Raw genomic sequence first — 11,458 nt, forward strand, 5'->3', positions numbered from 1 at the left:
AAGTTGACACACACACAAAAAAAAAATAATCCAAGTCCTATCTTTGATCAAGCTTCCTCAAGTTTGTCCCATTAATTGAGACCAGCGTTAACATTCAGAAGAAAATGACTGTAAGAACTGAAGAGATAAGATTTCTTTTTTTAATTGCACCTACAACACGCATTTGTTGACACACACACCCTGAGCCTCCGCGGTCACGTAAACAAGCAACTCTGCAAGGCTTTTTATACATACGGAGACCTTCACAGCTTAAACACCAGTAAGATTTAACAGAACTAACTCCTCTGTCTTTCAAAAAGTCTGGAAATCACTACCTTCCCCAAACACTTCACAAAACACCACGACAACCGCCTGGTATCGCTAAACCTTCACTGATTTTTAAGAATACAATACTACAACTTAATGGCATTTTCCAGTTAGTTTTCCTTTAATAAACATCATCAAAATCCTTCAGTAACATGAAAGGAAGCACAAAGCTGCTCTGTGCAAGAAGGGAAAAAAAAAAAAAGTGATTACTGGTAAGAAATTCCCATATCACCAAGTTGCAGTGTATATTCATGGCAGAGACTGAAATCTACGCAGAGCCTATGAAAGGTTACAAGTTGGCTCAGTTATTTAAACAAAAAAATATAAAGATACTATGAAGCCACAGAAAGTTTCAAGTATTTATATACTGTGACAACCCCCGTTTCCAGTGGAAATACCCCAAGGTACAAAGTTGAGAGTAGAAGTCTGCACAGCCACAACAGCCTCTTTCAAAAGGCAGTGGGTTTGACTTGCACGCAGATTGTTAAAAATTGCGTTAGTATAAAAAGGGGGGGGGGGGGGGGGGCTGAGACTAAAAAGAAAAAAAAAAAAATCTCAATTGAGGTAGTATGAAGATCCGCAGAAGTGCCTCCTGCTCCCAGACGCTTCCTCTTTCGTCTGACACAGAGGAGGCAGCTCCAAACACCAGAGGAAAACTTGGCAAAGGCGACATTTTGCGAGGGAGCAAAGGGGAAAGGAGCATTCTGGGTAGTTCAAGTTTAGTTCCGAGCCGTGTTTTTATAGAAATGCGGCGGTAAATGCAGCGGACAGCTGAATCCTGTCATTCAAAGCACACACAGCATCAGAAATACGGCAAGTCACCTCCACAACGCACGTTTATTAGCTGCAAGACTCGCCGCTGCTAATGGCTACTACGGCCCTTCTCGTTCCCAAACCCTTCGTAAAAATCCACAATAAACTTTTCCCAGATAAACCACTTGCTGGGAAGAATTCTGTATTTACGCACAAAGGCTTCCACGCTGCTACCATGCGCTCAAAGCGGACAATTTTCCTTCTCCCTTGCGGAAAACACAGCATGTAAATAAACCGCTCCGTGTCATCATTACAAGCAAAATACTTTAGATTATGGGATGTTCCACAAGGAACAAAAAAAAAAAAACTTCGGAGACATCCCCCAAGCAAGTTTTAAGCACAAGCGGCGGCGCCGGCGAATAAAGCAGCTTTAATCCGCCGAGAGCACAGCTACGCGTGCCGAGCTTTGCCGCTCCTGGTCAATATGCCTCTAAAAATAACAGACAATATTCCTCCCCACCCCCAAAAAAAAAATAAAAAAAATTAAGGCAGCAGAAGATGCGCGTTTCAAAAAGTTCAACGAGAAGAGTTTGGGTTGGGTGGTGGTTGGTTTTTTTTGGAAAGTTAGGGTGGAAATTCGAGCACTGCCATTGTTCGGGAGCTCTGTGGCCTACCAGAACTTTTAACGTGAAACCTTGTGTTTTCCTGAAAACCTGGGGAAACGCAGCAGGAAACGGGGTAAATCGATCCCCGTCCCCATTGCTCAAACCAGCGTTAAAATATCTAAATAAATAGCATAAATGCTACCCCCACCCCCCACCCCCCTCCGGCTTCATAAAGGAAATTCCTTACTCATGATCTGTCTAATAAAAATCTCTGCTCGGGACAAAGTTATTAAACATTGACCAAAAAAAAAAAAATTTAAAAAAAAAAATCGAGTTTTTCCTCAGCTTGGGGCAAGAGACAGACTCTCATAAGTTTGCAATTAAAAAGGGCCAAACGCTGTTATTACGTGAAAAGGAGATAAAAACAAGGAAGCAAAAAAAAAAAAAAAACCCACAACCAACAAACCCCACACAAACACAACCCCCCCCCCAGGGTCACCCAGCACATCTAAAAGTATTGTCTGCCTTTTCCTCCCCCCACGGCCGCCGGGGCCCCCTCCCTCTCCGCCGCCGGGGACACCGAGGCCTCCGGGGACCCCCCCCAAAGCCGGGGGGACGACACCCACTCGCCTCCCCCCACCGCGGGCCAGGGCCAGGCCCTCCGGGGCAACAAAGCGGGGCCTCGGCCCTCTCCGGCGGACCGGGCCGGGTCCCCCCTCGGGAGAAGAGGGAGCCCCTGGGGAGTCCCCCGGCGGTGGCCGGGCCCGGTGTGGGGGGGTGCGGGCGGGGGGTGCCACCACCGCCCGGCCGGGATGGGCCCACCGCCCCCCCCAACAATAACACCCCCCTCCCTGCCCTGGCGCGGCAGCCGGGGAGCCGCTGAGGGGAGACGGGGGCCCGCCGCGTCCCCCCCCTCCTTCCCCGGTAACAATAGGGGCCAGGCCCCGGCCCCCGAGAAGGAGCCGGGCGGGAGAGGCGGGCGCAGCGCCCCGCCGCCGCTCGCCTTCGGGGCGGCCTGGCGCCGCTCCGCCCGTCCCCCCCACCAATATGGCCCCACCGGCGGCTCCGCTGAGGTGCGCGGCGCGGCGGGGGCCCGGTCCGGTGCCGGTACTCACGGGCGGAGCGGTAGGATGAAGACGGATGCCGGCCCCCCCCAGGCCGCTCGCCGCCTGCCTCTCCCCCTGCCTTTCACTCCGACAACATGGCGGCCCGGCGGGGACGGGCGCCGCGCTGCACGCCGGGAAGGCGAGGCCGCTCCAAGCGGCGCCGGGCCGCCGCTCCCCCGGCCGGGCCGGGCCCTGCCCGCCGCTCCCTTCCGCCCCACACCCGCACCGGGGAGCCCCGCGGGGGGTGCGAAGGGGACAGGTCGTGCCCGGTGCGTCCCCTTAGAGGTGTCGGCGCTCCCCGGGGCGGCTTGGGGCCGGGCCATGCCCGGGTTGGGGCCGGGGGCCTCAGGTATAATGGCGGTCCCTTCCCCGGCTGGGGGGCACAGGCCCCGCGCTGCCGCCGTCAACACTCCCTCGGCCAACGGGGCTGTGGTTGGGCACCCCGAGCCCGCAATGGGGAGGCCACTAGCCCCCCTGCCCGAGCCAGCAGCCGCCCGCTCGCACAAAGGTGACGGAGAATTGCAGCGGGGAGGTGGGGGAGAGCGGCTCTGCCTCGCCCCGCGCCCTCACAAGCGGCCAACACAATTCTGGGGGTGGGGGGGGTTCCCCTTCGTGTCCCCCCCGTCTCCGTTCCCCATCCCCGTAAAGCCGGGCCTGCGGGGGAACTACACCCCCCAGCCTGCGCCGCTGCGGCGCCGGCCCGGCCCGCAGGCCGGCCATCAAACCCCGGCGCTGGCCGCTGGGAGCGGTAGTTCCCGCAGTGACACCTCCATGTTAAAGGGACAGCTCGGTGGGGAGCGGCCGCCGTTGGGTTCTGTGCTCCCTCCTGCTGGGCTCCTCTGGTTTTTGCGGGGGGGGGGGGTGGGATTTAGCGCCTGCACTCAATGCTTAGATGTGATATTTTCTCTCCCCTTTGGCCAGGCGAGAGAACCGCACATGAAAAATGGGAGGAAGCTGACGTCGCTGGGGACATGCCCTCGCATGCACAGAGAGAGCAAACAAGCAGCGGCTGCAGCGTTTCAAAGGGCTTCGTCAGCCGAGGGGGTCCCGCACAGCCTCGGCGAGAGGTTGCCCTGAAGCCTGAGCTTTTGCGGGTGAAGCAGAGGGGTTGCCCTTTCGGGTACAAGAAGTTACTTCAAGCCCCATTTATCACAGCCGTTAAAGGACATGCAAGGCCAGGTCCAGCTGAGATCTGGCTGCATGGCTTGCATCCATTTTCTGCCCAAAGGACTGCCCGGGGTGTTGGGTGTCTCCGCTGCCACGCTGCCTTTTCCATTTGCGACGGAGCGTGCAGCCCAGCCAGCCAGGGCTTGGAAGAAAGCAGGACCTTGGCCTCGGCCACCCTCCAAAACCCTGGGGAAATCCAGCTCGTGGCTGCAGCCAGGGAGGTGCCGAGTACCACAGGCCGGGCACGACGGGATAAACAGTTAGCAAAGGCTTTCGCTGTTCATGCTTCTTTTTTTTAAGCCAAGCCACCCAAAGCTTTCTTGTGCCGCCGTGGTTTATTTGACCTGGCAAAACCCCTTTGTGATAAACTCGGCTCTGCTGGGTTCGGCTGCCTGCGCCGCAGCTGCACGCTGCCCAAACGCGCATGTGGCACTTGGCGTGGACCCCCCTGCCCTGCCGCCACGCAGCCCTGCTGGGCCCAGAGCACCCCAGGAACGACTGCGGCGTGGATCCAGTGTAACGAGTAGCTCCTGTTAGCGAGGCCTGGCCACCCCCAGGCTCTTCACTGGAATAGGAACATCAGCAGGTTCTTCTGGCGAGCGTCCCTCACAAAGATGCAGCTTATTCTGCCGAACTGCGCTGTCCTGTTCCAAGGAAACTGCCTTGGTGACGCAGTTAGCCCGTCAGAAGCACACCTGTGCGGTGAGGCCAGATCAATTCTCCACCTTCCAGTTGGTAGAACCCTTAACCCGGCTCTGCCATGCCATGGTGGACCATGCAATGTCCCCAGAACGTTGTGAGCAGGGGCCCACCAGTGTGAGCAAGGCCAACTCCTTGGTGTAGCGGAAATGGGCATAGTGAACCTGTGTTATCTTGGCACCGGAGCAAATAAATCTACCCAGACACCCTTTTCCTTTGGTTGAATTCTCCAACACCTCCTGAACACCCTAGGCTGATCCAAGGCATCAGCGTTGGCTCTTGGGTGACAAAGATTTGAGCTGTGAAGCGCGAGAGGCCGGCAGCTCTTTCCCACACCGTGTCCTCGCTGTGGAGCCCGAGGGAAGGAAGGCTGGCAGGTCCCTACCTGCTTCTGCTGGCCAGGTTTCGGGGTGCTGCGCTTGCAAAGTGGCAACCTCAGCACCCCACCTTGCTGGTGGGGCTGCCTGGCCCCGAGCTATCGTGCTGGAGGGAGCACAGAGGTCCCCGAGCGGCGCTGACCCTCCGCTGTCAGCCAGAGATAACAGCTACACCGCGGCGGGTTGCAGCACACACCCAGGCTGCTTGCTGACACTAGAAACATGGTTTGTGTTAATTATACCTGGGATAATTACATTTATACCAGCATAATGAGAGGGGGAGGGAAGGAGTCCTCCCGTGGATGAAGTATTAGTGGTTAAAACCCGCTTATGCCAGTTAGTTTATTCGGTTTAAGAAGAAAAGCACAGAGAAATGGCACGTGGGGACATGCAGCCCTGTGGCTATGGGACTGAGTCAGAGCTTGGGTCTCACTTCCAGCACCTCCGTCCCTCCTGCAGCCTCTTCTGCCTCCCACCGCTGCCGTCCTCTCTCATGCCCCTCAGACTGTGCCCAAGCTCCCGGCTTGTTGCGATCCATGGAAAATCTGCCACTGGGAGAACGTGCTGCTTGGGAGATTTCAAGAGCCATGGGGGGCAGGCAGCGCGCGGGGAAGAGGCAGTGGGGGCAACGAAATCGCCTCCACTTCCACGGGAAAAACCTTCTGGAGGTGGAAATGTCCTATGACCTTTGTCGCAGTGTTGGCCATCAAGGGCAGACCCAGCTCTGTGGCCCTGGCTCACCCCGTACCAATCCTGGAATAAGTTATCCTGGGTTTTGTCTTTGGTCTACAGAGAGAAAAAGGTGCCTCCAGAAGGTGGTCGATGTCCTCCTAACCTCCAAATGGCTCACTAGAAGCATCTTTCTCCCTCTTTTGACTACAGACGGGGCTTCAGTCAACCACTCTTCATTAAACAACAAAGTTACACATTCAAAGCCAAATGCCCAAATCCAGACTCTCCATCCATGCTCTGCCCAGACTCTGTTCCTGGTGGGGCGATGCCCAACACAACAGTGTCTTCTTTTTTAAGGAGCCTTCTAGTCTAAGAGCAAATAAACTCAGCGCTGCCGTGATTCATACTCCTCGGAGCAGAGCTTCCCACAGCTCGACGGAGAAGACACGTGCACAGGACAAGGGATTCAGCTGGGCAAAAAAATGGATTGACTGACTCCATAAATCAGAGATGAGTGGCTTCAGTACTGCCCTCAGAAGGACCTGGCCGTCCCCAGCCTCGGGGGAGCGTAGGGAGGTCCAGCACTTTTATTGCAATGACAGTTTGGTCTCAGAAATGAAAAGCCAGATGGGAAGAAAGAGCATCTCCCCCCAGTGCCAAGTTCTTCAGCGGGGCAGCAAAATTTTGTTGGCCACCACAAAAAAAAATTCCACTGAATTACTTGATTTTTTTTCCTAAAGCAAGCCAAAACCTGCTGAGATTTTCATGCAGGATACTTTCAAAATGTGCCAGTTTGACCAAAAAAAAGCTTTAAAAGCCAACTACATCGTTCCACTTCATCACTGAGACAGTGTTTCATCCAACTGTGTTGCCTTGAGACAAAAAGTAATGACCAGCCCTGCAGCTGGGCGGCTTTAATACTCGTTCATGGGCACAGGCTGCGTGCTGACCCATCCGTTGCTCCATCCGCTGCTTCACAAGGATGGCCAGAGACCTAAAACTGTGGACCTTCCCCGCAGGATCTTCCCAGTAGGAGTCCAGTCCCACACACAGGCAGATTCAGGGCACGCATGTGAACGCTTTCCGGGCTGGACTTGTCGTCATCAGCAGACTTAGACGGGAAACGTCCCTTCGTTTCTGCAGCAGCTTTCAACGATCAGATAAAACCGTGGTTTTCACCGACACTTTTCGCCTACGGGTTTCCACACTCTCGTTGAGAAACCCAGCGCAGACATTTTCAGGAGTCAGCAGCCAAGTGTCTCAAAGCGGCTGGTGAAATGCTGCGGTGAACGGCAAGCTGAAGGAAATTCTGGCTGCGGACCCACCTCACAACTGTAAAGTCTGAAAGTTTCATTTGGGCTGGAAAGTCACTTTTTCTTGCAAAAATACACCCCCCTAAAATTAACAATGTTAAGCAACTCCCACCAGTTGCTGTGATGAGGGTTGTACCGAGCCTGACACGGATCCCGCATACGATGACAACAACCAAGGTGTCATCTCGGTTGATGACTTGAAGGTCATTATCAACAAATCCCACTATTTCCTCTCTGTGAGCAGGAAGGCAGCCGGCAAAGCCACGCCACACGTCCCACGGCTAGAAAACAGCCGTGCCAATGCCTTCCTCTGCATCCCGGTGATGTCCTCTGCTGTCCTCCCTCCGGTTTGCCACGGCTCACAGAGCCACCAAAGAAGAAGACGGCCAGATGCAAGCAGCAAAAAATTCCCCGGAGAACTGGAGATAAATCCAGGATGGATTTATGGGATCCAAAGTGGGTTAAATCCAGGATGAGAAGAGACACACAGGACTTCTTATGGGGTCAAGAAGGTATTTGCCCGGGGCCAGGCAGCAAGAAATGTTTTTGGCAGAGTCGCTAGCACACGAGTGCTGTTGGGAAGGATCCTTCGGTGTCCCCCTGCCACCCCACGGATACAGTCTATTAACAAGAAGGTAATTGAGAAACCTACAGAAAAAAGCAGCCGCACAAACAACTGATAACAGCTATAAACCAGGAAAAAGGAAATTCTTGTTTGTTTTTTAAACCGCGGGGGTTTTCCCCCTGGACCTTGCTGCCGAGACGTGTCCCGGCAGTGAGGAGCGGGGCTGAGCCCAGCTCCACATTCCTACCTTTTCATCAGCCTTTTCAACCAGCTGCCAAACCCTGCAGGGACCCGGACACCAGAGCTGCAGAGAAAACAGGAGCTCTGATAGTTGCTGGTGGATAAAATAAATGAGCTTTTGGGGTACGAGAGGCCGTTCCCTCCCGAGAGCCTTGCAGGCAGGTAGGGCTGCGCTACGGGGGGACAGCAGTTGGGTTGAGCGCAGCCCTGGGAACTGGTGGGATCCGAAAAATCCTATGGTTCAGCAAAGCAGCTGTGAGCAGGAGAGTTCAGGTGGTGGCATCTTCCTCCCAAGAGGGAGGTGGCAGCGGTGTCCCTGCTGAGCACGGGCTGCTGGCCGGATCTTGGTTGACACCCAGCTGGAAAGGAGATGGCAAGCTCCAGGGCTGCTCTTGGCCAGCCCTTGCCAAGTCATAGTGGAGACTTGACCCTGCTCAGGGTGTCCCAACCACAGCGGCTGCTCCTCCAAACGTGTCCCAGGCCAGCCGCAGCCTGGAGAGTCAAGGGATTGATATGGTCTAGCTAGATCACCCCAAGATCCCAGCTAGATCCTTACAGCTACTCACCTCCCTGCTCTGTGGGCCCCAGGAGGGTGTAGGCACCCGCCGGGAGCAAGGAGATGGGACACAGGGGTCCCTCTGCTAGTGCCGCCCCATCAATTTGGCAGGTAAGCTCTGCCTGGGGACATTTGACATCCACTGGTGGCATGTTGTCCCCACACGCTGTGACTGGTAGGAGCAACACCACCTCCTTGGTGAGTCCTTGTGTGACTCCCCTTCTTGGAGATCATCCCCCACACCCTGCCTCATCCTGATTTTTAATCATTAGAGCTCCGAAGCAGGAGGCTGATTAAGCTTTCCAGCTTGTTTGTTATCATTAAATACATCAACGCTGGATTATCTCGACAGGCAATTACATGACTAAGCCCTTTGGAAGCTTGCTACCTTCTCCATCCGCATGACTTCTCCTTGCAGTCCCATAGCCTGATTGTGTTTTGTGGGGAACGATTTCCTTCTGCCAGCTCCGCGTTTGCCGTTTGCTCTTCCTCGACGCTGGAAAACAGAGCGGGAGGGATGCTCTGCCTTTCTCCTGCCTCTAACATCTCCAGAGACAGGCTGGGCTGGAGCACGGCATCGAGACTGGCGTATGCTTTACCTGCAGACAGAGCTATTTATTGGAATATATATATATATATACAGGAAAAATATATATTATTATTGGAAACTTATAGACTGCGTGTAGAGGCAGAGTCACAGGGCAGCAGTGCTCAAACAGGAGCAAGGTGACTTTGAGCGGTGGCTTTGCTGGGGGTCGGTCAGCCAGAAGGTTTTCCCAGTCCCCAATCCCATTTCTCCTTTGCTTCCAGCTTTCCCAAACCTTATTTCTTGGGGTTTAAGTTGTCCAATATGCTCTTGTTCTTCTCACCCCAGAGAGGGTGATGACACGCTGCTGCTGCCAGCCCATCGCAGTGGCCTCCCGAGGCCCTCCCCAGGGCCCAGCTATCTGCATGCTGCACGTTCAAGATGTGTTTCCTGTTATGTTCCCGGTTAAGAAAAAACAACCACCCAGCAAATTGTCACGTTTAGGAGAACATCATCCCAGCTGCAGACTCATACGCTCAAATTTAGGGAATACCAGCGTTAAATTTGCCTGTGCAACCTTAATTCGGCCCCCTTAGGCACATGCTCTTTGCGCTCCAGTCTTTAATTACAGATTCACAGACGAGGTTTTTCCCACGGCGCCCATGGCCCAGTTAGGACTGGCACTGCCCCGGGACAGAGCGGTGGGGGAGATGGGGATGTGGGACCCCCGTGTCCCCTCCTGCCCAAGCTGGAAGGAGCGTGCGGTGTGAAGGACAGAGGTCCCATGCTTGAAATGCTTCTGCATTTTTTTCTCTCTCATAACCCGAATAATTTTGCTCAAATCCAGGGTGCAGCAGGAGGGTTTGCTGAGCGAGAAAGGGTGAAGGGTGAAGGTGGAGCCTCTCCGCTCCCAGCTCCAAACCCCGCTGCCGCCAGCATCCCCCCCAGACCTCCTCACCACGCAGTGCTCGCTGGCTGCCTCCTCCGTCCCCTCCCCCTGCACAGACAGAGACCTTCTGTCAAGCCAAGCTTCACGCCATCCCTCCGCCCACGCACACCTTTGATTTGGACACTGAGATGCGCCTGGGTGCTGGGTGGAGGCTGCTTTTATTCCGATTCGCAGAAGGCAGCCCGGCGGCTCTTACGGCTCTGCCTAAAGCAGGCAGCTGCTCCTCCTGCCTGCCTGCCTGCCTGCCTGCTGCCGCCCAGCCCAGCCTGGGGTGACAGCCCAGGGACCTGGATGCCTCCTGCCTCGGCTTGCACGTCCCCATGTGCCACGAAGCTCCACGAACCGCTCAGCCCGAAGGCAAGGGTGCTTTGCACGGCAGGGAGCTGGCTGCGGAGCGATTTGGGACCGACAGCTTTGCCAGCGGAACGTCCCAGCATGGCTTGTTTTGCACAGAGGGAGGACTGGGGTTTGCTGGGGGGACGAGAAATGACATTTCCTAAGCACTGGCTAAACCCACCCCACCGGTGCCTTGCCCGAGCAGCGCTCGGCTCCCGTGTCCTCCGTGCACCAGAGCTTGCAGGGCCGGCACCAGGCTTCCCAGCCGCAAGCTCCCAGCTCCTCACCAGAGCTCCTGGTGTGATGGTCATTGCAGAGACAGAGGCTCGGATGTACCCTCAGACACCTGCCTTAGACACCTAATTGCCCTCGGCGTAATTTGGAGGCAGCAAGCCCATGCTGAGAAGGGCTGATTCAGCCTCTGGACCTGTCCTTGCTCCTCCTGTGAGGCCAGAGGGAGCCGAGGGCAGCGGAGCAGCACCCAACGGAGGTGCCCAATGTGGGCGACCCCGGGCTTTGGGCTAGTGGTGGACCCTTCCTTTTGCAGACCAGGATTTTCCTGGGCAAAGCTGCAATGGGTGTTGGCCAAGCTTTGCACGCACGCAGGGACGATGCATTGAAGAGACCTTAGAGGTGTCCGATTTGGAGGGTCCTGAGTGTTGGCCGCACGTTCAACCAGCCTCAGCTGGTCATTTGCCTGTTATTCCCTCTTCTTGCACCCATCTTGACTGTAACTGCCTGGATTTACTCCAGATCACCCCCAGTCATTGTGCTCGTGGTGACAAAGGAATGTGCGTCCTTCTGCCAGCCCTGGAGCTCCCAGCCCTGAGACCTTTCATAGAATCATAGAAACATAGAACTGCCCAGGTTGGAAGGGACCTTTCAGATCATCAAATCCAACCATCAACCTAAATCTGACAAAAACCACCACTAAACCGTATCTCTAAGCACTATGTCTACCCGGCTTTTAAATACCTCCGGGGATGGTGCCTCAACCCCTTCCCTGGGCAGCCTGTTCCAATGCTTGACAACCCTTTCAGTATAAAATTTTTTCCTAATATCCATCCTAAACCTCCCCTGGCACAACTTGAGGCCGTTTCCTCTTGTCCCATCGCCTGTTCCTTGGGAGAAGAGCCCGACCCCCCCTGGCTGCCCCCTCCTTTCAGGGAGCTGTAGAGAGCGAGAAGGTCTCCCCTCAGCCTCCTCTTCTCCAGGCTGAACACCCCCAGCTCCCTCAGCCGCTCCTCACCAGACTTGTGCTCCAGACCCCCCACCAGCTCTGTTGCCC

The 11,458-nt window shown here is 55.3% G+C and overlaps 1 protein-coding gene across 12 annotated transcripts in view; it reads right to left on the reverse strand.

The window, feature by feature from the left end:
• Nucleotides 1-2,912, reverse strand: part of PUM1 (pumilio RNA binding family member 1) — an 84,057-nt gene extending 81,145 nt beyond the window's left edge. For 11 of the 12 annotated variants that reach the window (XM_054223916.1, XM_054223915.1, XM_054223913.1 and 8 more), the window contains exon 1: nt 2,780-2,912. The gene's annotated coding sequence lies outside the window, so the exon portion shown is untranslated. The remainder of the gene's footprint in view (nt 1-2,779) is intronic. The other variant, XM_054223917.1, reaches the window with a different exon arrangement.
• Between the last annotated feature and the right edge of the window lie 8,546 nt (nt 2,913-11,458).

Source organism: Rissa tridactyla, chromosome 18 (genome assembly GCF_028500815.1).
Source record: "Rissa tridactyla isolate bRisTri1 chromosome 18, bRisTri1.patW.cur.20221130, whole genome shotgun sequence".
Lineage (NCBI taxonomy): Eukaryota > Metazoa > Chordata > Aves > Charadriiformes > Laridae > Rissa > Rissa tridactyla.